Source organism: Scyliorhinus torazame, chromosome 9, assembly GCF_047496885.1.
Source record: "Scyliorhinus torazame isolate Kashiwa2021f chromosome 9, sScyTor2.1, whole genome shotgun sequence".
Lineage (NCBI taxonomy): Eukaryota > Metazoa > Chordata > Chondrichthyes > Carcharhiniformes > Scyliorhinidae > Scyliorhinus > Scyliorhinus torazame.
This window is the reverse complement of record NC_092715.1, coordinates 18,592,582-18,620,290: the sequence shown is the minus strand read 5'-3', so window position 1 is coordinate 18,620,290 and position 27,709 is coordinate 18,592,582. Positions and strand designations below refer to the sequence as shown.

Genomic DNA, 27,709 nt, shown 5'->3' with positions numbered 1-27,709 from the left:
TGCACTCTCCCTCACCCCCCCCCCACCTGCACACTCTCCCTCACCCCCCTCCACCTGCACACTCTCCCTCACCCCCCCCCCACCTGCACACTCTCCCACCCCCTCCCACCTGCACACTCTCCCTCACCCCCCTCCACCTGCACACTCTCCCTCACCCCCCTTCCACCTGCACACTCTCCCTCCCCCCCTCCCACCTGCACACTCTCCCTCACCCCCCCTCCCACCTGCACACTCTCCCTCCCCCCTCCCACCTGCACACTCTCCCACCCCCCCTCCCACCTGCACACTCTCCCTCACCCCCCTCCCACCTGCACACTCTCCCTCCCCCCCCACCTGCACACTCTCCCTCACCCCCCCCCACCTGCACACTCTCCCTCCCCCCCACCTGCACACTCTCCCTCCCCCCTCCCACCTGCTCACTCTCCCACCCCCCTCCCACCTGCACACTCTCCCTCACCCCCCCTCCCACCTGCACACTCTCCCGCCCCCCCTCCCACCTGCACACTCTCCCCCCCCCACCTGCACACTCTCCCTCATCCCCTCTCCCACCTGCACACTCTCCCACCCCCCTCCCACCTGCACACTCTCCCTCCCCCCTCCCACCTGCACACTCTCCCTCACCCCCCTCCCACCTGTACACTCTCCCCCCCCCACCTGCACACTCTCCCTCCCCCCTCCCACCTGCACACTCTCCCTCATCCCCCTCCCACCTGCACACTCTCCCGCCCCCCCTCCCACCTACACACTCTCCCTCACCCCCCCCACCTGCACACTCTCCCGCCCCCCCTCCCACCTGCACACTCTCCCTCCCCCCTCCCACCTGCACACTCTCCCTCACCCCCCCCACCTGCACACTCTCCCTCCCCCCCCCACCTGCACACTCTCCCTCCCCCCCTCCCACCTGCACACTCTCCCTCACCCCCCTCCCACCTGCACACTCTCCCTCACCCCCCTCCCACCTGCACACTCTCCCTCCCCCCCTCCCACCTGCACACTCTCCCACCCCCTCCCACCTGCACACTCTCCCTCCCCCCCCTCCCACCTGCACACTCTCCCTCATCCCCCCTCCCACCTGCACACTCTCCCACCCCCCTCCCACCTGCACACTCTCCCTCACCCCCCTCCCACCTGCACACTCTTCCACCCCCCCTCCCACCTGCACACTCTCCCTCACCCCCCCTCCCACCTGCACACTCTCCCACCCCCCCTCCCACCTGCACACTCTCCCTCACCCCCCCTCCCACCTGCACACTCTCCCTCACCCCCCTCCCACCTGCACTCTCCCCCCCCCACCTGCACACTCCCCCGCATCCCCCCTCCCACCTGCACACTCTCCCACCCCCCTCCCACCTGCACACTCTCCCCCACCCCCCTCCCACCTGCACACTCTCCCTCACCCCCCTCCCACCTGCACACTCTCCCTCACCCCCCTCCCACCTGCACACTCTCCCTCACCCCCCCTCCCACCTGCACACTCTCCCTCACCCCCTCCCACCTGCACACTCTCCCTCACCCCCCTCCCACCTGCACACTCTCCCTCCCCCCCCTCCCACCTGCACACTCTCCCACCCCCCTCCCACCTGCACACTCTCCCTCACCCCCCCTCCCACCTGCACACTCTCCCACCCCCCTCCCACCTGCACACTCTCCCTCACCCCCCTCCCACCTGCACGCTCTCCCTCACCCCCCTCCCACCTGCACACTCTCCCTCACCCCCCTCCCACCTGCACACTCTCCCTCACCCCCCTCCCACCTGCACACTCTCCCACCCCCCTCCCACCTGCACACTCTCCCTCACCCCCCTCCCACCTGCACACTCTCCCTCATCCCCCCTCCCACCTGCACACTCTCCCACCCCCCTCCCACCTGCACACTCTCCCTCACCCCCCTCCCACCTGCACACTCTCCCACCCCCCTCCCACCTGCACACTCTCCCTCACCCCCCTCCCACCTGCACACTCTCCCTCATCCCCCCTCCCACCTGCACACTCTCCCACCCCCCTCCCACCTGCACACTCTCCCTCACCCCCCTCCCACCTGCACACTCTCCCTCACCCCCCTCCCACCTGCACACTCTCCCTCACCCCCCTCCCACCTGCACACTGTCCCACCCCCCTCCCACCTGCACACTCTCCCTCACCCCCCTCCCACCTGCACACTCTCCCTCACCCCCCTCCCACCTGCACACTCTCCCTCCCCCCCTCCCACCTGCACACTCTCCCTCCCCCTCCCACCTGCACACTCTCCCACCCCCCCTCCCACCTGCACACTCTCCCTCACCCCCCTCCCACCTGCACACTCTCCCTCACCCCCCTCCCACCTGCACACTCTCCCTCACCCCCCTCCCACCTGCACACTCTCCCTCACCCCCCTCCCACCTGCACACTCTCCCTCACCCCCCCTCCCACCTGCACACTCTCCCTCCCCCCCTCCCACCTGCACACTCTCCCACCCCCCTCCCACCTGCACACTCTCCCTCCCCCCTCCCACCTGCACACTCTCCCTCACCCCCCTCCCACCTGCACACTCTCCCTCACCCCCCTCCCACCTGCACACTCTCCCTCACCCCCCTCCCACCTGCACACTCTCCCTCACCCCCCTCCCACCTGCACACTCTCCCTCACCCCCCCTCCCACCTGCACACTCTCCCACGCCCCCCCCCCCCCCCCCCCCGTTGGCCGCAGCCTTCTCGGGGAAGCTGCCCCGGTCTCCGGGCGCTGCGCTACAGTCCGCTCACCTCCTCCCTGCTCAGCGTCACCCAGCACGACTGGCTGACGACTTTAAATAGCAGGTGTGAACGGCGGCGGCGTGAACTGGGGTCACGCTGTCGGGACTTCGGCCCATCCGGGCCTGAGAATAGCGGGGGTGCCGGAGAATCGCCATTTTGGGTGCCTCGGGCGATTCTCCGGCCTGCGGCCCCCGGGGCGAGATTCTCCACTCCCGCGCCGGTTGGGAGAATCGCCTGGGCCGCCAACATCTCCCGGGATGCCGGTCCGACGCCCTCCCGCGATTCTCCCAAACGGCGAGAACGGCCCCGTCGAGTTCCGCGGGCCGCAGGCCGGAAAATCGCCGGCTCACCGGCCTGTAGTTCCCGGGATTATCCTTGCTACCCTTCTTAAACAGAGGAACAACATTGGCTATTCTCCGGTCCTCCGGGACATCCGCTGAAGACAGTGAGGATCCAAAGATTTCTGTCAAGGCCTCAGCAATTTCCTCTCCAGCCTCCTTCAGTATTCTGGGGTAGATCCCATCAGGCCCTGGGGACTTACCTACCTTAATATTTTTTAAGACACCCAACACCTCGGGCGAAATTCTCCCCCAACGGCGCGATGTCCGCCGACTGGCGCCAAAAACGGCGCCAATTAGACGGGCATCGCGCCGGCCCAAAGGTGCGGAAGGATTTCTGCCCCGCCAGCTGGCAGAAATGGCGTTTGTTGCCCCGCCAGCTGACACAGAAATGCAGCGCATGCGCTGGAGCGTCAGCGGCCGCTGACAGTTTCCCGCGCATGCGCAGTGGGGAGAGTCTCTTCCGCCTCCGCCATGGTGGAGGCCGTAGTGGAGGCGGAAGGGAAAGAGTGCCCCCACGGCACAGGCCCGCCCGCGGATCGGTGGGCCCCGATCGCGGGCCAGGCCACCGTGGGGGCACCCCCCGGGGTCAGATCGCCCCGCGCCCCCCCCAGGTAAATACCAGGTTTGATTTACGCCGGCGGGCCAGGCAATTTCTGGGCGGGACTTCGGCCCATCCGGGCCGGAGAATTGAACGGGGGGTCCCGCCAACCGGCGCGGCCCGATTCCCGCCCCCGCCCAATCTCCGGTACCGGAAACTTCGGCGGGGGCGGGGGCGGGATTCACGGCGGCCAACGGCCATTCTCCGACCCGGCGGGGGGTCGGAGAATGACGCCCCTCGTCTTTTTGGATCTCAATGTGACCCAGGCTATCTACACACCCTTCTCCAGACTCAACATCTACCAATTTCTTCTCTTTGGTGAATACTGATGCAAAGTATTCATTTAGCACCTCGCCCATTTCCTCTGGCTCCACACATAGATTCCCTTGCCTATCCTTCAGTGGGCCAACCCTTTCCCTGGCTACCCTCTTGCTTTTTATGTACGTGTAAAAAGCCTTGGGATTTTCCTTAACCCTATTTGCCAATGACTTTTCGTGACCCCTTCTAGCCCTCCTGACTCCTTGCTTAAGTTCCTTCCTAATTTCCTTATATTCCACACAGGCTTCGTCTGTTCCCAGCCTTTTAGCCCTGACAAATGCCTCCTTTTTCTTTTTGACGAGGCCTACAATATCTCTCGTTATCCAAGGTTCCCAAAAATTGCCGTATTTATCCTTCTTCCTCACAGGAACATGCCGGTCCTGAATTCCTTTCAACTGACACTTGAAAGCCTCCCACATGTCAGATGTTGATTTGTCCTCAAACACCTACCCCCAATCTATGTTCTTCAGTTCCCGCCTAATATTGTTATAATTAGCCTTCCCCCAATTTAGCACATTCATCCTAGGACCACTCTTATTTTTGTCCACCAGCACTTTAAAACTTACTGAATTGTGATCACTGTTCCCGAAATGCTCCCCTACTGAAACTTCTACCACCTGGCCGGGCTCATTCCCCAATACCAGTCCAGTACCGCCCCTTCCCTAGTTGGACTGTCTACATATTGTTTTAAGAAGCCCTCCTGGATGCTCCTTACAAACTCTGCCCTGTCTAAGCCCCTGGCACTAAGTGAGTCCCAGTCAATATTGGGGAAGTTGAAATCTCCCATCACCACAACCCTGTTGTTTTTACTCTTTTCCAAAATCTGCCTCCCTATCTGCTCCTCTATCTCCCGCTGGCTGTTGGGAGGCCTGTAGTAAACCCCCAACATTGTGACTGCACCCTTCTTATTCCTGATCTCTACCCATATAGCCTCACTGCCCTCTGAGGTGTCCTCCCGCAGTACAGCTGTGATATTCTCCCGAACCAGTAGCGCAACTCCGCCACCCCTTTTACATCCCCCTCTATCCCGCCTGAAACATCTAAATCCTGGAACGTTTAGCTGCCAATCCTGCCCTTCCCTCAACCAGGTCTCTGTAATGGCAACAACATCATAGTTCCAAGTACTAATCCAAGCTCTAAGTTCATCTGCCTTACCCGTAATACTTCTTGCATTAAAACATATGCACTTCAGGCCACCAGACCCGCTGTGTTCAGCAACTTCTCCCTGTCTGCTCTGCCTCAGAGCCCCACTGTCCCTATTCCCTAGTTCTCCCTCAATGCTATCACCTTCTGACCTATTGCTCCCATGCCCACCCCCCTGCCATACTAGTTTAAACCCTCCCATGTGACACTAGCAAACCTCGCGGCCAGGATATTTATGCCTCTCCAGTTTAGATGCAACCCGTCCTTCTTATATAGGTCACACCTGCCCCGGAAGAGCTCCCAGTGGTCCAGATAACGGAAACCCTCCCTCCTACACCAGCTGTTTAGCCACGTGTTTAGCTGCTCTATCTTCCTATTTCTAGCCTCACTGGCACGTGGCACAGGGAGTAATCCCGAGATTACAACCCTCGAGGTCCTGTCTTTTAACTTTCTGCCTAGCTCCCTGAACTCCTGCTGCAGGACCTCATGCCCCTTCCTGCCTTTGTCGCTAGTACCAATATGTACAACGACGTCTGCCTGTTTGCCCTCCCCCTTCAGGATGCCCTCTACCCGTTCGGAGACATCCTGGACCCTGGCACTAGGGAGGCAACATACCATCCTGGAGTCTCTTTCACGTCCACAGAAGTGCCTATCTGTGCCCCTGACTATAGAGTCCCCTGTTACTATTGCTCTTCTGCGCTTTGACCCTCCCTTCTGAACATCAGAGCCAGCCGTGGTGCCACTGCTCTGACTGCTGCTGTTTTCCCCTGATAGGCTATCCCCCCGACAGTATCCAAAGGGGTATACCTGTTCGAGAGGGGGACAACCACAGGGGATTCCTGCACTGACTGCCTGCCCTTTCTGGTGGTCACCCATTTCTCTGCCTGCACCTTGGGTGTGACCACATTTATATAACTGCGATCTATGACGCTTTCCGCCACCTGCATGCTCCTAAGTACATCCAATTGCTGCTCCAACCGAACCATGCGGTCTGTGAGGAGCTCCAGTTGGGTGCACCTTCTGCAGATGAAGCCATCCGGGACGCTGGAAGCCTCCCGGACCTGCCACATCTCACAGTCGGAGCACTGCACCCCTCTAACTGACATTGCGTCAATTAATTAAAATTAAAAGTTTTTTTTTTAATTTTTTTTTTTTTAAGTTACTGTTAACTATCTGTTTCCTAGAGGGACTTCCGGTTGCGGCGATGACTAGCTAAGCCGCACGTTTCGGCGGCTCCAGCTCCAACGGACCTTCGGGCTCTTTTAAGAGCCCCAACGGGAAATTTTTGGGCGACATGGGGGCCCAAGTAAGACGAATTCTTGAGACGGTGCGTGGAGCTACTGAAGAGGGAGGGGCTGACCCCGATGCTACAGGCAATTGGGGGGCTCAAGGAGGCACAAAGGACCCAGGAGACAGAGCTCCGCGTGGTGGAGCAGAAGGTGACGGATAATGAGGACGAGATCCTGGGCCTGGCGGTCAAAACACAGACGCACGAGGCGCTCCACAAAAAGTGCATTGAAAGGTTTGAGGCCCTAGAAAACAGAGCGCGAAGGAAGAACCTTCGGATACTGGGTCTCCCTGAGGGAGTGGAAGGAGCGGATTGCGGGGCTTATGTAAGCACGATGCTAAGCTCGTTGATGGGAGCTGAGGCCCCTGCGGGCCCCTTAGAGGTGGAGGGGGCCCATCGGATCCCGGCGAGAAGACCAAAAGCGGGAGAACCACCTAGGGCGACAATCGTGCCATTTCACCGCCTTAAAGATAGAGAAGAGGTCCTGAGATGGGCTAAAAAAGTACAGAGTAGCAGATGGGAGAATGCAGTGGTACGGGTGTACCAGGATTGGAGTGCGGAGGTGGCGAGAAGGAGGGCGAGTTTTAACCGAGCCAAGGAGGTGTTATACAAAAAGAAGGTGAAGTTCGGGATGCTGCAGCCGGCACGACTATGAGTCACGTACCAGGAGAGACATCACTATTTCGAAACGGCGGAAGAAGCATGGACCTTTATTAAAGAGGAGAAATTGGATCGGAACTGAGGGACTGATACTGTAGGGAATGTTACTGTCGATGTAAATGGAGAAGTAAATTGGGAAGGGGGGAGACACTAAGAAATGTGGGCGCCGGTGAGGGGGGAAAGAAGGGACATAGGCGGAGAATGAGGAATGGGAGTGGGAGGGGGAAGGGAGCTGCGCCACAAGAGGCGGGTCAGATATAGGGATGTTCCCGCGGCAGAAAGACAATGGCGGGAAGACAGGCGCAAGGCAGATGGGAGTTCCCCACACGGGGGAGGTTAAGGAGGGAGCAGGAGTAGCCGGGGTCAGTTGAAGTCAGCTGACTTGCGGAAGTAATATGGAGGGAGCAATCACGCTAGAAGGGGATCTAGCCGGGGGTGGGGGGGGGGATAACTGGGTTGCTGCTGCGGAAATCAAAGAGGAAATGGCTAAAAGTGGGTGGACGGGGAAGGAATGCGACGCCTGGGGAGCGAGTGGGAGCACGGAGGCGGGACACGGGACTGGCCTAGAGAAGGTGATGGCTAGTCGACACGGGAGGGGGGGCAGGTAGCCCCCTAGTGAGGCTGATCACGTGGAACGTGAGAGGCCTGAATGGACCGATTAAAAGGGCCCGAGTGCTCGCGCACTTAAAAGGACTGAAGGCAGACGTGGCTATGCTTCAGGAGACGCACCTGAAGGTGGCGGATCAAGTTAGGTTAAGGAAAGGATGGGTGGGACAGGTGTTCCACTCAGGGCTAGATGCAAAGAATAGAGGGGTGGCCATATTGGTGGGGAAACGGGTAGCATTTGAAGCAAGGAGAATTGTAGCAGATAGCGGAGAAAGATATGTAATGGTGAGTGGCAGGCTGGAGGGAATGGAGGTCGTGCTGGTTAACGTATATGCCCCGAATTGGGATGATGCGGGATTTATGAGACGGATGTTGGGTCGTATACCGGACCTGGAGGTAGGAAACTTGATATTGGGAGGGGACTTCAACACCGTGCTGGACCCAGGGTTAGATAGATCCAGATCTAAGACCGGAAGAAGGCCGGCAGCGGCCAAGGTGCTCAAGGGGTTTATGGACCAAATGGGGGAGTGGACCCATGGCGATTTCTTAGACCGAGGGCCAGGGAGTTCTCCTTCTTCTCCCATGTCCATAAAGTGTACTCCCGGATAGATTTTTTTGTTCTGGGAAGGTCGTTGATCTCACGGGTGGAAGAAGCTGAGTATTCAGCCATAGCGGTTTCGGACCATGCCCCACACTGGGTGGACCTGGAACTAGGAGAGGAAAGGGAGCAGCGAGCACTCTGGCGATTAGATGTGGGATTGATGGCGGATGAGGGAGTGTGTGGAAGAGTGCGGGGATGTATTGAGAGGTACCTGGAGGCCAATGACGACGGGGAGGTCCGAGTGGGAGTGGTATGGGAAGCACTAAAAGCGGTGGTCAGAGGAGAGCTGATCTCCATCAGGACCCACAAAGGGAAAACAGAGGCCAAGGAAAGGGAAAGATTACTGGGGGAGATTTTAAGGGTGGACAGGGAATTTGCGGAGACCCCGGAGGAGGGACTGTACAGGGAGAGAAGACGACTCCAGACGGAGTTCGACCTTCTGACCACCAGGAGGGCGGAGGTGCTGTGGAGGAAGGCACAGGGGAGGAGGTATGAATATGGGGAAAAGGCTAGTCGCCTGCTGGCCCATCAGCTGTGAAAGAGGACAGCGGCGAGGGAGATAGGGGGAATTAGAGACGAAAAGGGAGCTACGGTGCAGAGAGCAGGGAAGATAAACGAGGTGTTTAAGACCTTTTATGAAGGACTGTATAGATCCCAACCCCCGGAGGGAGAGGAGGGGATGCGGCAGTTCTGGATCAATTGAGGTTCCCGAGGGTGGAGGAGCAGGAGGTGGAAGGCCTGGGGGCACCGAGTGGGGTGGACAAGGTTGTTAAGGGGCTGGGGAATATGCAAGCAGGGAAGGCTCCGGGACCAGACGGGTTCCCGGTGGAATTTTATAGAAAATACGTGGACTTGTTGGCCCCGTTGTTGGTGAGGACGTTTAATGAGGCCAGGGAAGGAGGGACTTTACCCCCGACAATGTCGGAGGCGACGATATCGCTAATTCTGAAGCGGGATAAAGATCCGTTGCAATGCGGGTCCTATAGACCTATTTCATTATTGAATGTGGACGCCAAATTGCTGGCAAAGGTACTGGCATCGAGGATAGAGGACTGTGTCCCGGGGGTGGTGCACGAAGACCAGACAGGGTTTGTAAAGGGGAGACAACTGAATGTCAACGTGCGACAACTATTAGGGGTGATAATGATGCCCCCAGTGGAGGGGGAGGCAGAGATAGTGGCGGCAATGGATGCAGAGAAGGCATTTGATAGGGTGGAGTGGGAGTATTTATGGGAGGTGTTAAGGAGGTTTGGGTTCGGGAACGGGTTTATTAGCTGGGTCAAACTCCTTTATGGGGCCCCAACGGCAAGTGTGGTCACGGGTCGGCAAAGATCGGAGTATTTCCGACTATATAGGGGAACAAGACAGGGATGCCCGCTATCTCCATTGTTGTTCGCGTTGGCAATTGAACCTCTGGCCATGGCGTTGAGAGACTCCAGGAAATGGAGAGGGGTGATTAGAGGGGGAGAAGAACACCGATTGTCGCTATACGCAGATGACCTACTGTTGTATGTGACGGACCCAGTGGGGGGGATGACAGAGGTCATGCAGATATTGAGGGAGTTCGGAGATTTCTCGGGATATAGGCTTAACATGGGGAAGAGTGAACTATTCGTGATACACCCTGGGGACCAGAGTAGAGAGGTAGAAGGCCTACCTCTAAGGAAAGTGGAAAGAAACTTCCGATACCTGGGGATTCAGATCGCTAGGAGCTGGGGAACCCTACACAGACTTAATCTGACACGATTGGTAGAACAAATGGAGGAGGACTTCAAGAGGTGGGACATGCAGCCTCTGTCGTTGGCGGGCAGAGTGCAGGCAATTAAGATGATGGTCCTCCCGAGGTTCTTATTTGTATTTCAATGTCTCCCTATACTAATCACTAAGACCTTTTTTTAAAAAATAGACAGGAGCATCACGAGCTTCGTGTGGGCAGGGAAAGTCCCGAGGGTAAGGAGGGGGTTCCTACAACGTAGCAGAGACAGAGGAGGATTGGCGCTACCGAATTTGGGCGACTACTATTGGGCCGCCAATGTGACGATGATTCGTAAATGGATGATGGAGGGAGAGGGAGCGGCGTGGAAAAGACTGGAGAGAAAGTCCTGTAAAGGGACGAGCCTAGAGGCGCTGGTGACGGCGCCGCTACCGCTCTCACCAAAAAGGTTTACCACGAACCCAGTTGTGGCGGCAACATTGAATATTTGGGGACAATGGAGGCGACAGAGAGGTGCGCGGGGAGCCCTGGTGGGGTCCCCAATCAGGAACAACCACAGGTTTGCCCCAGGAAGAATGGATGGAGGATTTCAGAGCTGGCACCAGTTGGGAATTAGGAGGGTGGGAGATTTATTTATAGATGGGACGTTTGCGAGCTTGGGAGCATTGGAGGAAAAGTATAAGTTGCCCCGGGGAAACTTCCTTAGATATATGCAGGTGAGGGCGTTCACAAGACAACAGATGAGGGAATTTCCGCTGCTCCCGGCACAGGGGATCCAGGTCAGAGTGCTTTCGGGGGTGTGGGTCGGGGAGGGCAAGGTGTCAGAGATATACCGAGAGATGAGGGAAGAGGGGGAGGAGCGGGTGGGCGAATTAAAAGGAAAGTGGGAAGAAGAGCTAGGGGAGGAGATAGAGGAGGGTATGTGGGCTGATGCCCTAAGCAGGGTAAATTCCTCTTCCTCGTGCACCAGGCTTAGCCTGATTCAATTCAAGGTGCTACATAGAGCACACATAACGGGAGCAAGGTTGAGCAGGTTCTTCGGAGTGGAGGACAAGTGTGGGAGGTGCGGCGGAAGCCCGGCAAACCACGCACATATGTTTTGGTCGTGCCCGGCACTGGAGGGGTATTGGAAGGGAGTGACGGGAGTGATTTCGAAGGTGGTGAAGGTCCGGGTCAAACCAGGCTGGAGGTTAGCTTTATTTGGAGTTGCGGATGAGCCGGGAGTGCAGGAGGCGAAAGAGGCCGACGTTGTGGCCTTTGCGTCCCTAGTAGCCCGGCGTAGGATTTTACTCATGTGGAAGGAAGCGAAACCCCCGGACTGGAGGCCTGGATAAATGATATGGCGGGGTTCATAAAACTGGAGCAGATGAAGTTTGCCCTGAGAGGATCGGCTCAAGGGTTCACCAGGCGGTGGCAGCCATTTCTCGACTATCTAGGGGAACGTTAGAGGGAAGACAGATGACCAGCAGCAGCAACCCAGGGGGAAGGGGGGGGGGGGGGTGGAAAGTTTTAGTTTATGTTAAATGATTAGTTTACCATGTTGATTAGCCATTTGTTCACTGTTAAATTTTCTTTTTTGTTATGTTTGATGTGTAAGGGGAAAAAATTGTGATCGAAAAATTTTCAATAAAATATATTTTAAAAAACAAAACTATCTGTCTCCTAGAACTAGATTCCTAATATAAATGTTAAAGCTAAATATAGTACTCTCCGATCTCTGGCTTAGGCATTGAGTATAAAAATTGGCAAGTCATGTTGCAGCTGTATCAAACCTTAGTCAGGCCACACTTGGAATATAGTGTTCAATTCTGGTCGCCACACTACCAGAAGGATGTGGAGGCTTTAGAGAGGGTGCAGAAGAGATTTACCAGAATGTTGCCTGGTATGGAGGGCATTAGCTATGAGGAGCAGTTGAATAAACTCGGTTTGTTCTCACTGGAACGACAGAGGTTGAGGGGAGACCTGATAGAGGTCTACAAAATTATGAGGGGCATAGACAGAGTGGATAGTCAGAGGCTTTTCCCCGGGGTAGAGGGGTCAATTACTAGGGGGCATTACTAGGGTTTACGGTGAGAGGGGCAAGGTTTAGAGGAGATGTACGAGGCAAGTTTTTTACACAGAGGGTAGTGGGTGCCTGGAACTCGCTACCAGAGGAGGTGGTGGAAGCAGGGACGATAGTGACGTTTAAAGGGCATCTTGACAAATACATGAATAGGATGGGAATAGAGGGATACGGACCCCGGAAGTGCAGAAGATTTTAGTTTAGACGGGCAGCATGGTCGGCACGGGCTTGGAGGGCCGAAGGGCCTGTTCCTGTGCTGGACCTTTCTTTGTTATAGAACATAGAACATAGAACAATACAGCGCAGTACAGGCCCTTCGGCCCACGATGTTGCACCGAAACAAAAGCCATCTAACCTACACTATGCCATTATCATCCATATGTTTATCCAATAAACTTTTAAATGCCCTCAATGTTGGCGAGTTCACTACTGTAGCAGGTAGGGCATTCCACGGCCTCACTACTCTTTGCATAAAGAACCTACCTCTGACCTCTGTCCTATATCTGTTACCCCTCAGTTTAAAGCTATGTCCCCACGTGCCAGCCATTTCCATCCGCGGGAGAAGGCTCTCACTGTCCACCCTATCTAACCCCCTGATCATTTTGTATGCCTCTATTAAGTCTCCTCTTAACCTTCTTCTCTCCAACGAAAACAACCTCAAGTCCATCAGCCTTTCCTCATAAGATTTTCCCTCCATACCAGGCAACATCCTGGTAAATCTCCTCTGCACCCGCTCCAAAGCTTCCACGTCCTTCCGACAATGCGGTGACCAGAACTGTACGCAATACTCCAAATGCGGCCGTACCAGAGTTCTGTACAGCTGCAACATGATCTCCTGACTCCGGAACTCAATCCCTCTACCAATAAAGGCCAACACTCCATAGGCCTTCTTCACAACCCTATCAACCTGGGTGGCAACTTTCAGGGATCTATGTACATGGACACCTAGATCCCTCTGCTCATCCACACTTCCAAGAACTTTACCGTTAGCCAAATATTCCGCATTCCTGTTATTCCTTCCAAAGTGAATCACCTCACACTTCTCTACATTAAACTCCATTTGCCACCTCTCAGCCCAGCTCTGCAGCTTATCTATATCCCTCTGTAACCTGCTACACCCTTCCACACTATCGACAACACTACCGACTTTAGTATCGTCTGCAAATTTACTCACCCACCCTTCTGCGCCTTCCTCTAGGTCATTGATAAAAATGACAAACAGCAACGGCCCCAGAACAGATCCTTGTGGTACTCCATTTGTAACTGAACTCCATTCTGAACATTTCCCATCAACCAGCACCCTCTGTCTTCTTTCAGCTCGCCAATTTCTGATCCACATCTCTAAATCACCCTCAATCCCCAGCCTCCGTATTTTCTGCAATAGCCTACCGTGGGGAACCTTATCAAACGCTTTACTGAAATCCATATATACCACATCAACTGCTCTACCCTCGTCTACCTGTTCAGTCACTTTCTCAAAGAACTCGATAAGGTTTGTGAGGCATGACCTACCCTTCACAAAGCTATGCTGACTATCCCTGATCATATTATTCCTATCTAGATGATTATAAATCTTGTCTCTTATAATCCCCTCCAAGACTTTACCCACTACAGACGTGAGGCTCACCAGTCTATAGTTGCCGGGGTTGTCTCTGCTCCCCTTTTTGAACAAAGGGACCACATTTGCGATCCTCCAGTCCTCTGGCACTATTCCTGTAGCCAATGATGACATAAAAATCAAAGCCAAAGGTCCAGCAATCTCTTCCCTGGCCTCCCAGAGAATCCTAGGATAAATCCCATCAGGACCCGGGGACTTATCTATTTTCAGCCTGTCCAGAATTGCCATCACCTCTTCCCTACATACCTCAATGCCATCTATTCTATTAGCCTGGGTCTCAGCATTCTCCTCCACAACATTCTCTTTTTCCTGAGTGAATACTGACGAAAAATATTCATTTAGTATCTCGCCTATCTCTTCAGACTCCACACACAACTTCCCATCCCTTTCCTTGACTGGTCCTACTCTTTCCCTAGTCATTCGCTTATTCCTGACATACCTATAGAAAGCTTTTGGGTTTTCCTTGATCCTACCTGCCAAATACTTCTCATGTCCCCTCCTTGCTCGTCTTAGCTCTCTCTTTAGATCCTTCCTCGCTACCTTGTAACTATCCATCGCCCCAACTGAAACTTCACACCTCATCTTCACATAGGCCTCCTTCTTCCTCTTAACAAGAGATTCCACTTCTTTGGTAAACCACGGTTCCCTCGCTCGACGCCTTCCTCCCTGCCTGACTGGTACATACTTATCAAGAACACGCAGTAGCTGATCCTTGAACAAGCTCCACTTATCCAGTGTGCCCAACACTTGCAGCCTACTTCTCCAACCTACCCCCCCCAAGTCACGTCTAATGGCATCATAATTGCCCTTCCCCCAGCTATAACTCTTGCCCTGCGGTGTATACTTATCCCTTTCCATCATTAACGTAAACGTCACCGAATTGTGGTCACTGTCCCCAAAGTGCTCTCCTACCTCCAAATCCAACACCTGGCCTGGTTCATTACCCAAAACCAAATCCAACGTGGCCTCGCCTCTTGTTGGCCTGTCAACATATTGTGTCAGGAAACCCTCCTGCACACACTGTACAAAAAACGACCCATCTAATGTACTCGAACTATATCTTTTCCAGTCAATATTTGGAAAGTTAAAGTCTCCCATAATAACTACCCTGTTACTTTCGCTCTTATCCAGGATCATCCTCGCCATCCTTTCCTCTACATCCCTAGAACTATTTGGAGGCCTATAGAAGACTCCCAACAGTGTGACCTCTCCTTTCATGTTTCTAACCTCAGCCCATACTACCTCGGAAGATGAGTCCCCATCTAGCATCCTCTCCGCCACCGTAATACTGCTCTTGACTAGCAGCGCCACACCTCCCCCTCTTTTGCCTCCTTCTCTGAGCTTACTAAAACACCTAAACCCCGGAACCTGCAACACCCATTCCTGTCCCTGCTCTATCCATGTCTCCGAAATGGCCACAACATCGAAGTCCCAGGTACCAACCCATGCTGCCAGTTCCCCTACCTTATTTCGTATACTCCTGGCATTGAAGTAGACACACTTCAAACCACCTACCTGAACACTGGCCCCCTCCTGCGATGTCAAATCTGTGCTCCTGACCTCTATACTCTCATTCTCCCTTACCCTAAAGCTACAATCCAGGTTCCCATGCCCCTGCTGCATTAGTTTAAACCCCCCCAAAGAGCACTAACAAATCTCCCCCCCAGGATATTTGTGCCCCTCAGGTTCAGGTGTAGACCATCTTGTCTGTAGAGGTCCAACCTTCCCCAGAAAGAGCCCCAGTTATCCAGAAATCTGAATCCCTCCCGCCTGCACCATCCCTGTAGACACGTGTTTAATTGCTCTCTCTCCCTATTCCTCATCTCACTATCACGTGGCACGGGCAACAACCCAGAGATAATAACTCTGTTTGTTTTAGTTCTGAGCTTCCATCCTAGCTCCCTGAAAGCCTGCCTGACATCCTTGTCCCCTTTCCTACCTATGTTGTCAGTGCCAATGTGGACCACGACTTGGGGCTGCTCCCCCTCCCCCCTAAGGACCCGGAAAACACGATCCGAGACATCACGTACCCTTGCACCTGGGAGGCAACATACCAAACGTGAGTCTCTCACGCTCCCACAAAATCTCCTATCTGTGCCCCTGACTATCGAGTCCCCAATTACTAATGCTCTGCTCCTCTCCTCTCTTCCCTTCTGAGCAACAGGGACAGACTCCGTGCCAGAGGCCCGTACCCCATGGCTTGTTCTTTGATCTTTGTTCACCCATCCCTGTCATCACAGGAAGCCCCTACAATAAGGCCCACAAGAAAGTTGGCAATGATATGCCCATCGGATGAAGTGAAGACAATGGAGCAGGAGGAAGAGAGGGTCGGAGGGGGAAGGAGGGAGTGAACTGTTCAGTATGGAGGAAGTTATCAGCAATGCTGGCTGTGCGTCTGGATCATGCAATGTAAGAACTGCATTTTCACCTCCGGATGAGGGATGGCGAGGTTAACGAGAGGGTGAAGGACGGATAATCCGGATGATACCAGATTATCAAGATTTTAACTGTGAAGTTAGGCTTAAGACTTAAGAGCTATTTACTTAAACTGCAGGCAGGCTTCAAGAGCAGAGGATTGAGGATCTCCAAGCAGTGGAATGATGACACTGACATCCTTCAGCCAAGATACATTGAGGCCCCCCCTTCCCTCACTGGAGACCATAAAATCCCACATCTCCTCTGAAGAAGAAGAGCGGGGGGGAGTTCTCCTCATGTTCTGTTCAGCATTTATCCTTCAAATTAACATTGCTAAAAAATAAACACATATTTATAGAACCATAGAATTCCGACTGTGCAGAAGGAGGCCATTCAGCCCATCGAGTCGGCACTGGTCCTTGGAAAGAGCACCCTATTTAAGCCCACCCCTCCACCCTATCCCCGTAACCAAACCTTTTTTGGACACTAAGGGCAATTTATCATGGCCAATCCACCGAACCATCACACCTCTGGACTGTGGGAGGAAACCGGAGCACCCGGAGGAAACCCACGCACACACGGGGAGGACGTGCAAATTCCGCCCAGGCAGTGACCCAGCCGACAATCGAAACTGGGACCCGAACCACTGTGCTACCGTGCAGCCCCACTTGTTGGATTTCACCCGGTCAGAGTGCTGGGTGCTGGGTGCAGGGTGCTGGGTGCAGGGTGCTGGGTGCTAGGTGCAGGGTGCTGGGTGCATGGTGCTGGGTGCAGGTTGGTGGGTGCAGGGTGCTAGTTTGAGGGTGCTGGGTTGAAGATGCTGGGTGTTGGTGGAGGGTGCTGGGTGAAGGGTGAAGCGTGCTCGGTGCAGGGTGCAGGGTGCTGGGTGCTGGGTGCAGAGTGCTGGGTGCAGGGTGCTGGGTGCTGAGGGCTGGGTGCTGAGTGCTGGGTGCAGAGTGTTGGGTGCAGGGTGCTGGGTACTGGGTGCAGGGTGCAGTGTGCAGGGTGCTGGATGCAGAGTGATGGGTGCAGGGTGCTGGGTTCTGGGTGCAGGATGCAGTGTGCTGGGTGCTGGGTACTGGGTGCAGGGTACAGTGTGTTGGGTGCTGGGTGCAGAGTGCTGGGTGCAGAGTGCTGGGTGCAGGGTGCTGGGTGCTGAGTGCTGGGTGCTGAGTGCTGGGTGCTGAGTGCTGGGTGCAGGGTGCTGGGTACTGGGTGCAGGGTGCAGTGTGCAGGGTGCTGGATGCAGAGTGCTGGGTGCAGGGTGCTGGGTACTGGGTGCAGGGTGCTGGGTACTGGGTGCAGTGTGCTGGGTGCTGGGTGCAGAGTGCTGGGTGCTGGGTGCAGGGTACAGTGTGCTGGGTGAAGGGTGAAGGGTGCTCGGTGCAGGGCGCAGGGTGCTGGGTGCTGGGTGCAGAGTGCTGGGTACAGGGTGCTGGGTGCTGATGGCTGGGTGCTGAGTGCTGGGTGCAGAGTGTTGGGTGCAGGGTGCTGGGTACTGGGTGCAGGGTGCAGTGTGCAGGGTGCTGGATGCAGAGTGATGGGTGCTGGGTACTGGGTGCAGGGTACAGTGTGTTGGGTGCTGGGTGCTGGGTGCAGAGTGCTGGGTGCAGAGTGCTGGGTGCAGGGTGCTGGGTGCTGAGTGCTGGGTGCTGAGTGCTGGGTGCTGAGTGCTGGGTGCAGGCTGCTGGGTACTGGGTGCAGGGTGCAGGGTGCTGGATGCAGAGTGCAGAGTGCAGGGTGCTGGGTACTGGGTGCAGGGTGCTGGGTACTGGGTGCAGTGTGCTGGGTGATGGGTGCAGAGTGCTGGGTGCTGGGTACTGGGTGCAGGGTACAGTGTGCTGGGTGCTGAGTGCAGGGTGCTGGGTACTGGGTGCAGGGTGCAGGGTGCTGGGAACTGGGTACTGGGTGCAGAGTGCTGGGTGCTGGGTGCTGGATACTGGGTGCAGGGTACAATGGTGCTGGGTGCTGGGTGCAGGGTACAGTGTGCTGGGTGCTGAGTGCAGGGTGCTGGGTACTGGGTGCAGGGTGCAGGGTGCTGGGAACTGCGTACTGGGTGCAGAGTGCTGGGTGCTGGGTGCTGGATACTGGGTGCAGGGTACAATGGTGCTGGGTGCTGGGTGCAGGGTTCTGGGTGCAGGGTGCTGGGAGATATGTGCTGGGTGCTGGGTGCAGGTTCATAGAATGTACAGTGCAGAAGGAGGCCATTCGGCCCATCGAGCCTGCACCGGCTCTTGGAAAGAGCACCCTACCCAAGGTCCACACCTCCACCCTATCCCCTTAACTCAGTAACCTCACCCAACACTAAGGGCAATTTTGGACACTAAGGGCAATTTACCACCTCTGCTGGGTGCAGGGTACGGAATGTAGGGTGCTGGGTGCAGGGTGTTGGGTGCAGGGTGCTGGGTGCAGGGTGTTGGGTAGAGGGTGCTGGGTGCAGGGTGCTAGGTGCTGGGTGCTGAGTGCAGGGTGCTGGGTGCAGGGTGCTGGGTGCTGGGTGCAGGTTGCTGGGTGCAGGATGCTGGGTGTTGGGTGCAGGGTGCTGGGTGCAGGGTGTTGGGTGCAGGGTGCTGGGTGCAGGGAGCTGGGTGCAGGGTGCTGGGTGCAGGGTGCTGGGAACATGGTGCTGGGTAGAGGGTGCTGGGTGCTGGGTGCAGGGGCAGTGTCCAGGGTACTGTGTCCAGGGTGCTGTGTGCAGGGTGCTGGGTGCAATGTGCTGGGTGCAGGGTGCTGTGTGCTTGGTGTTGGGAGCAGGGTACTGGGTGCAGGGTGCTGGGTGCTGGGTGCAGGGTACTGGGTGCTGGGTGCAGGGTGCTGGGTGCAGGGTGCTGGGTGCAGGGTGCTGGGTGCTGGGTGCTGTGTGCTGGGTGCAGGGTGCTGGGTGCTGGGGCAGGGTGCAGGGTGCCGGGTGCTGGATGCAGGTTCATAGAATTTACAGTGCAGAAGGAGGCCATTCGGCCCATCGAGTCTGCACCGGCTCTTGGAAAGAGCACCCTACCCAAGGTCAACACCTCCACCCTATCCCCTTAACTCAGTAACCCCACCCAACACTAAGGGCAATTTATCACCCCTGCTGGGTGCAGGGTACTGGGTGCCAGGTGCTGGGTGCTGGGTGCAGGGTGTTGGGTAGAGGGTACTGGGTGCTGGGTGCAGGGTGCTGGGTGTTGGATGCAGGGTGCTGGGTGCTGTGTGCAGGGTGCTGGGTACAGGTGCAGGGTGCAGGGTGCTGGGAACAGGGTGCTGGGTGGTGGGTGCTGGGTGCAGGGTGCTGGGTGCTGGGTGCAGGGTGCTTGGTGTTGGGAGCAGGTGGCTGGGTGCTGGGTAGAGGGTGCTGGGTGCAGGGTGCTGGATGCTGGGTGCAGGGTGCTGGGTGCAGGGTGCTGGGTGCAGGGTGCTAAGTGCTGGGTGCAGGGTGCTGGGTGCAGGGTGCTGGGTGCAGGGTGCTGGGTGCAGGGTGCTGGGTGCAGGGTGCTGGGTGCTTGGTGTTGGGAGCAGGCTGCTGGGTGCTGGGTAGAGGGTGCTGGGTGCAGGGTGCTGGATGCTGGGTGCAGGGTGCTGGGTGCAGGGTGCTAAATGCTGGGTGCTGGGTGCAGGGTGCTGGGTGCATGGTGCTGGGTGCTGGTGCAGGGTGCAGGGTGCTGGGTGCTTGGTGTTGGGAGCAGGCTGCTGGGTGCTGGGTAGAGGGTGCTGGGTGCAGGTTGCTGGATGCTGGGTGCTGGGTGCAGGGTGCTAAGTGCTGGGTGCAGGGTGCTGGGTGCAGGGTGCTGGGTGCAGCGTGCTGGGTGCAGGGTGCTTGGTGTTGGGAGCAGGCTGCTGGGTGCTGGGTAGAGGGTGCTGGGTGCAGGGTGCTGGATGCTGGGTGCAGTGTGCAGGGTGCAGGGTGCTGGGTGCAGGGTGCTGCGTGCAGGGTGCTGGGTGCTGGGTGCAGGGTGCTGGGTGCAGGTTGCTGGGTGCAGGGTGTTGGGTGCAGGATACTGGGTGCAGGGTGCTGGGTGCTGGGTGCAGGTTTCTGGGTGCTGGATGTTGGGTGCAGGGTGCTGGGTGCAGGGTGCTGGGTGCAGGGTGCTGGATGCTGGGTGCAGGTTGCTGGGTGTTGGGTGCAGGGTGCTGGGTGCTGGGTGCAGGGTGCTGGGTGCTTGGTGTTGGGAGCAGGCTGCTGGGTGCTGGGTAGAGGGTGCTGGGTGCAGGGTGCAGTGTGCAGGGTGCAGGGTGCTGGGTGCAGGGTGCTGCGTGCAGGGTGCTGGGTGCTGGGTGCAGGGTGCTGGGTGCAGGTTGCTGGGTGCAGGGTGTTGGGTGCAGGATACTGGGTGCAGGGTGCTGGGTGCAGGGTGCTGGGTGCTGGGTGCAGGTTGCTGGGTGCTGGATGTTGGGTGCAGGGTGCTGGGTGCAGGGTGCTGGGTGCAGGGTGCTGGATGCTGGGTGCAGGGTGCTGGGTGCTGGGTGCTGGGTGCAGGGTGCTGGATGCTGGGTGCTGGGTGCTGGGGTGTTGGGTGCTGGGTGCAGGGTGCTGGGTGCTGGGTGCTGGGTGCAGGGTGTTGGGTGCTGGGTGCAGGGTGCAGGGTGCTGGGTGCAGGGTGCTGGGTGCAGGATGCTGCTGTCAGTCCCGCTGCCGTCACCACAGCAACGGCCAAACATTCTCAAGGGCGCCGCCAGTGATTGGCCGGAGCCGTCGCTGTCAATCAGCCGGTTGCCATGGAGATGGTCCGGTGCGCGCGCCGGGGAAGCGGCCGGGCACGCGCATCAGCCCCGGGGAGACGGTGCAGAGATCCAGACAGCGCTGCGATTGCGGAGGAGCTGGAGCAGAGTCTGCAACCCCCCCGCTGCCAGTCCACCCACTGCCGGGGGCACCCAGAGGTGCGGGCTGCCAGTCCACACTGGCAATGCAAGGTGAGGCTCCAGCTGATCCATTAGATTCGTCCAGCTGCAGATCCGCTGAGACAGTGAGAGCGCTGCAAGCACTGGCTGCAGGGCAAGAGGGGCGTTATATATGCAGACAGAGATCACTAAGAGTATCACAGTGAGGGGTGTGGGGTGTATCAGAGTGTTACAGTGAGGGGTGTGGAGTATATCTGTGTTACAGTGAGGGGTGTGGGGTGTATCAGAGTGTTACAGTGAGGGGTGTGGAGTATATCAGTGTTACAGTGAGGGGTGTGGGGTGTATCAGAGTGTTACAGTGAGGGGTGTGGAGTATATCTGTGTTACAGTGAGGGGTGTGGGGTATATCTGTGTTACAGTGAGGGGTGTGGGGTATATCAGGGTTACAGTGAGGGGTGTGGGGTATATCTGTGTTACAGTGAGGGGTGTGGGGTGTATCAGTGTTACAGTGAGGGGTGTGGGGTACATCAGAGTGTTACAGTGAGGGGTGTGGTGTATATCAGAGTGTTACAGTGAGGGGTGTGGAGTGTATCAGTGTTACAGTGAGGGGTGTGGGGTATATCAGTGTTACAGTGAGGGGTGTGGGGTGTATCAGTGTTACAGTGAGGGGTGTGGGGTATATCAGAGTGTTACAGTGAGGGGTGTATCAGAGAGTTACAGTGAGGGGGTGTGAGATATATAAGAGTGTTACAGTGAGGGGTGTGGGATATATCAGAGTGTTACAGTGAGGGGTGTGGGGTATATCAGAGTGTTACAGTGAGGGGGTGTGGGATATATCAGAGAGTTACAGTGAGGGGTGTGGGGTGTATCAGTGTTACAGTGAGGGGTGTGCAGTATATCAGAGTGTTACAGTGAGGGGTGTGGGGTGTATCAGAGAGTTACAGTGAGGGGGTGTGGGATATATCAGAGTGTTACAGTGAGGGGTGTGGGATATATCAGTGTTACAGTGAGGAGTGTGGGGTGTATCAGAGAGTTACAGTGAGGGGGTGTGGGATATATCAGAGTGTTACAGTGAGGGGTGTGGGATATATCAGAGTGTTACAGTGAGTGGTGTGGGGTATATCAGTGTTACAGTGAGGGGTGTGGGGTATATCAGAGTGTTACAGTGAGGGGTGTGGGGTATATCAGAGTGTTACAGTGAGGGGTGTGAGGTATATCAGAGTGTTACAGTGAGGGGTGTGGGGTATATCAGAGTGTTACTGTGAGGGGTGTGGGGTATATCAGTGTGTTACAGTGAGGGGTGTGGTGCATATCAGAGTGTTACAGTGAGGGGTGTGGGTGTATCAGAGTGTCACAGTGAGGGGTGTGGGGGTATATCAGAGTGTTACTGTGAGGGGTGTGGGGTGTATCAGAGTATCACAGTGAGGGGTGTGGGGTATATCAGAGTGTTACAGTGAGGGGTGTGGGGTATATCAGAGTTACAGTGAGGGGTGTGGGGTATATCAGAGTTACAGTGAGGGGTGTGGAGTATATCAGAGTGTTACAGTGAGGGTGTGGGGTATATCAGAGTGTTACAGTGAGGGGTGTGGGGTATATCAGAGTTACAGTGAGGGGTGTGGAGTATATCAGAGTGTTACAGTGAGGGTGTGGGGTATATCAGAGTGTTACAGTGAGGGGTGTGGGGTATATCAGAGTTACAGTGAGGGGTGTGGAGTATATCAGAGTGTGACAGTGAGAGTGTGGGGTGTATCAGAGTGTTACAGTGAGGGGTGTGGGGTATATCAGTGTTACAGTGAGGGGTGTGGGGTATATCAGAGTGTTACAGTGAGGGGGTGTGGGGTATATCAGAGTGTTACAGTGAGGGGTGTGGGGTATATCAGAGTTACAGTGAGGGGTGTGGGGTATATCAGAGTTACAGTGAGGGGTGTGGAGTATATCAGAGTGTTACAGTGAGGGGTGTGGGGTATATCAGAGTGTTACAGTGAGGGGTATAACAGAGTGTTACAGTGAGGGGTGTGGGATATATCAGTGTTACAGTGAGGGGTGTGGGGTATATCAGTGTTACAGTGAGGGGTGTGGGGTATATCAGAGTGTTACAGTGAGGGGTGTGGGGTATATCAGTGTTACAGTGAGGGGTGTGGGGTATATCAGTGTTACAGTGAGGGGTGTGGGGTATATCTGAGTGTTACAGTGAGGGGTGTGGGGTATATCAGTGTTACAGTGAGGGGTGTGGGGTATATCAGAGTGTTACAGTGAGGGGGTGTGGGGTATATCAGAGTGTTACAGTGAGGGGTGTGGGGTATATCAGAGTTACAGTGAGGGGTGTGGGGTATATCAGAGTTACAGTGAGGGGTGTGGAGTATATCAGAGTGTTACAGTGAGGGGTGTGGGGTATATCAGAGTGTTACAGTGAGGGGTATAACAGAGTGTTACAGTGAGGGGTGTGGGATATATCAGTGTTACAGTGAGGGGTGTGGGGTATATCAGTGTTACAGTGAGGGGTGTGGGGTATATCAGAGTGTTACAGTGAGGGGTGTGGGGTATATCAGTGTTACAGTGAGGGGTGTGGGGTATATCAGTGTTACAGTGAGGGGTGTGGGGTATATCTGAGTGTTACAGTGAGGGGTGTCGGGTATATCTGAGTGTTACAGTGAGGGGTGTGGGGTATATCTGAGTGTTACAGTGAGGGGTGTGGGGTATATCAGTGTTACAGTGAGGGGTGTGGGGTATATCAGTGTTACAGTGAGGGGTGTGGGGTATATCTGAGTGTTACAGTGAGGGGTGTGGGGTATATCTGAGTGTTACAGTGAGGAGTGTAGGGTGTATCAGAGTGTTACAGTGAGGGGTGTGGGGTATATCAGAGTGTTACAGTGAGGGGTGTGGGGTATATCTGAGTGTTACAGTGAGGGGTGTGGGGTATATCTGAGTGTTACAGTGAGGGGTGTGGGGTATATCAGTGTTACAGTGAGGGGTGTGGGATATATCAGAGTGTTACAGTGAGGGGTGTGGGGTATATCTGAGTGTTACAGTGAGGGGTGTGGGGTATATCAGAGTGTTACAGTGAGGGGTGTGGGGTATATCAGAGTGTTACAGTGAGGGGTGTGGGGTATATCTGAGTGTTACAGTGAGGGGTGTGGGGTATATCTGAGTGTTACAGTGAGGGGTGTGGGGTATATCAGTGTTACAGTGAGGGGTGCGGGGTATATCAGAGTGTTACAGTGACGGGGTGTGGGGTATATCAGTGTTACAGTGAGGGGTGTGGGGTATATCAGAGTGTTACAGTGAGGGGTGTGGGGTATATCAGAGTGTTACAGTGAGGGGTGTGGGGTATATCAGAGTGTTACAGTGAGGGGTGTGGGGTATATAAGAGTGTTGCAGTGAGGGGTGTGGGGTATATCAGAGTGTTACAGTGAGGGGTGTGGGGTATATCAGAGTGTTACAGTGAGGGGTGTGGGGTATATCAGAGTGTTGCAGTGAGGGGTGTGGGGTGTATCTGAGTGTTACAGTGAGGGGGGTGGGATGTATCAGAGTGTTACAGTGAGGGGTGTGGGGTGTATCAGAGTGTTACAGTGAGGGGTGTGGGGTGTATCTGAGTGTTACAGTGAGGGGTGTGGGGTGTATCAGAGTGTTACAGTGTGGGGTGTATCAGAGTGTTACAGTGAGGGGTGTGGGGTATATCAGAGTGTTACAGTGAGGGGTGTGGGGTGTATCAGAGTGTTACAGTGAGGGGTATATCTAAGTGTGACAGTGAGGGGTGTGGGGTATATCTCAGTGTTACAGTGAGGGGTGTGGGGTAAAACAGTGTTACAGTGAGGGGTGTGGGGTATATCAGTGTTACAGTGAGGGGTGTGGGGTATATCTGAGTGTTACAGTGAGGGGTGTGGGGTATATCTGAGTGTTACAGTGTGGAGTGTAGGGTGTATCAGAGTGTTACAGTGAAGGGTGTGGGGTATATCAGAGTGTTACAGTGAGGGGTGTGGGGTATATCTGAGTGTTACAGTGAGGGGTGTGGGGTATATCTGAGTGTTACAGTGAGGGGTGTGGGGTATATCAGTGTTACAGTGAGGGGTGTGGGATATATCAGAGTGTTACAGTGAGGGGTGTGGGGGATATCTGAGTGTTACAGTGAGGGGTGTGGGGTATATCAGAGTGTTACAGTGAGGGGTGTGGGGTATATCAGAGTGTTACAGTGAGGGGTGTGGGGTATATCTGAGTGTTACAGTGAGGGGTGTGGGGTATATCAGTGTTACAGTGAGGGGTGTGGGGTATATCAGAGTGTTACAGTGAGGGGGTGTGGGGTATATCAGTGTTACAGTGAGGGGTGTGGGGTATATCAGAGTGTTACAGTGAGGGGTGTGGGGTATATCAGAGTGTTACAGTGAGGGGTGTGGGGTATATCAGAGTGTTGCAGTGAGGGGTGTGGGGTATATCAGAGTGTTACAGTGAGGGGTGTGGGGTATATCAGAGTGTTACAGTGAGGGGTGTGGGGTATATCAGAGTGTTGCAGTGAGGGGTGTGGGGTGTATCTGAGTGTTACAGTGAGGGGTGTGGGGTGTATCAGTGTGTTACAGTGAGGGGTGTGGGGTGTATCAGAGTGTTACAGTGAGGGGTGTGGGGTGTATCTGAGTGTTACAGTGAGGGGTGTGGGGTGTATCAGAGTGTTACAGTGTGGGGTGTATCAGAGTGTTACAGTGAGGGGTGTGGGGTATATCAGAGTGTTACAGTGAGGGGTGTGGGGTGTATCAGAGTGTTACAGTGAGGGGTGTGGGGTATATCTGAGTGTGACAGTGAGGGGTGTGGGGTGTATCAGAGTGTTACAGTGAGGGGTGTGGGGTATATCAGAGTGTTACAGTGAGGGGTGTGGGGTATATCTGAGTGTGACAGTGAGGGGTGTGGGGTGTATCAGAGTGTTACAGTGAGGTGTGTGGGATATATCAGTGTAACAGTGAGGGGTGTGGGCCGTATCAGAGTGTTACAGTGAGGGGTGTGGGGTATATCAGAGTGTTACAGTGAGCGATGTGGGGTGAATCAGAGTGTGACAGTGAGGAGTGTGGGGTATATCAGAGTGTTACAGTGAGCGATGTGGGGTGTATCAGAGTGTTACAGTGAGGGGTGTGGGGTATATCAGAGTGTTACAGTGAGGGGTGTGGGATATATCAGAGTGTTACAGTGAGGGGTGTGGGATATACCAGAGTGTTACAGTGAGGGGTGTGGGGTATATCAGAGTGTTACACTGAGGGGTGTGGGGTATATCAGAGTGTTCCAGTGGGGGGGGGGGGGGTATATCAGAGTGTTACAGTGAGGGGTGTGGGGTATATCAGGGTGTTGCAGTGAGGGGTGTGTTGTATATCAGAGAGTGTTACAGTGAGGGGTGTGGGGTATATCAGAGTGTTACAATGAGGGGTGTGAGATATCTCGGGGTGTTACAGTGAGGGGTGTGGGGTATATCAGAGTGTTGCAGTGAGGGGTGTGGGGTGTATCAGAGTGTTGCAGTGAGGGGTGTGGGGTATTTCAGAGTGTTACAGTAAGGGAGTGTGGGGTACATCAAACTGTTACAGTGAGGGGTGTGGGGTATATCAGTGTGTTGCAGTGAGGGGTGTGGGGTGTATCAGAGTGTTGCAGTGAGGGTTGTGGGGTATATCAGAGTGTTACGGTGAGGGATGTTGTGTATATCAGGGTGTTGCAGTGAGGGGTGTGGGGTATATCAGAGAGTGTTACAGTGAGGGGTGTGGGGTATATCAGAGTGTTACAATGAGGGGTGTGGGATATCTTGGGGTGTTACAGTGAGGGGTGTGGGGTATATCAGAGTGTTGCAGTGAGGGGTGTGGGGTGTATCAGAGTGTTGCAGTGAGGGGTGTGGGGTATATCAGAGTGTTACAGTGAGTGGTGTGGGATATATCTGTGTGACAGTGAGGGGTGTGGGTATATCAGAGTGTTACAGTAAGGGAGTGTGGGGTACATCAAACTGTTACAGTGAGGGGTGTGGGGTATATCAGTGTGTTGCAGTGAGGGGTGTGGGGTGTATCAGAGTGTTGCAGTGAGGGTTGTGGGGTATATCAGAGTGTTACAGTGAGGGGTGTGGGATATATCAGTGTGACAGTGAGGGGTGTGGAGTATATCAGAGTGTTACAGTTAGGGGTGTGGCGTATATCAGAGTGTTACGGTGACGGGTGTGGGGTATATCAGAGTGTTACAGTGATCGCTGTGGGCTGTATCAGAGTGTTACAGTGAGGGTGTGGGGTATATCAGAGTGTTACAGTGAGGGGTGTGGGGTATATCAGTGTTACAGTAAGGGAGTGTGGGGTACATCAAACTGTTACAGTGAGGGGTGTGGGATATATCAGAGTGTTACATTGAGGGGTGTGGGGTATATCAGAGTGTTACAGTGAGGGGTGTGGAGTATATCAGAGTGTTACAGTGAGGGGTGTGGGGTATATCAGTGTGTTGCAGGGAGGGGTGTGGGGTGTATCAGGGTGTTGCAGTGAGGGTTGTGGGGTATATCAGAGTGTTACAGTGAGGGGTGTGGGATATATCTTTGTGACAGTGAGGGGTGTTGTGTATATCAGAGTGTTACAGTGAGGTGTGTGGGCTGTATCAGAGTGTTACAGTGAGGGGTGTTGGGTATATTAGAGTGTTACAGTAAGGGTTCTGGGGTATATCAGAGTGTTACAGTGAGGGGTGTGGGATATATCAGAGTGTTACAGTGAGGGGTGTGGGATATACCAGAGTGTTACAGTGAGGGGCGTGGCGTATATCAGAGTGTTACAGTGAGGGGTGTGGGATATATCTGTGTGACAGTGAG

General features: G+C 55.3%; 1 protein-coding gene across 1 annotated transcript in view; it reads left to right on the top strand.

Moving 5' to 3' along the window:
• The first annotated feature begins 20,825 nt into the window (after nucleotides 1–20,825).
• Nucleotides 20,826–27,709, top strand: part of nim1ka (NIM1 serine/threonine protein kinase a) — an 80,835-nt gene continuing 73,951 nt past the window's right edge. The window contains exon 1 of the mRNA XM_072515651.1: nucleotides 20,826–20,979. The gene's annotated coding sequence lies outside the window, so the exon portion shown is untranslated. The remainder of the gene's footprint in view (nucleotides 20,980–27,709) is intronic.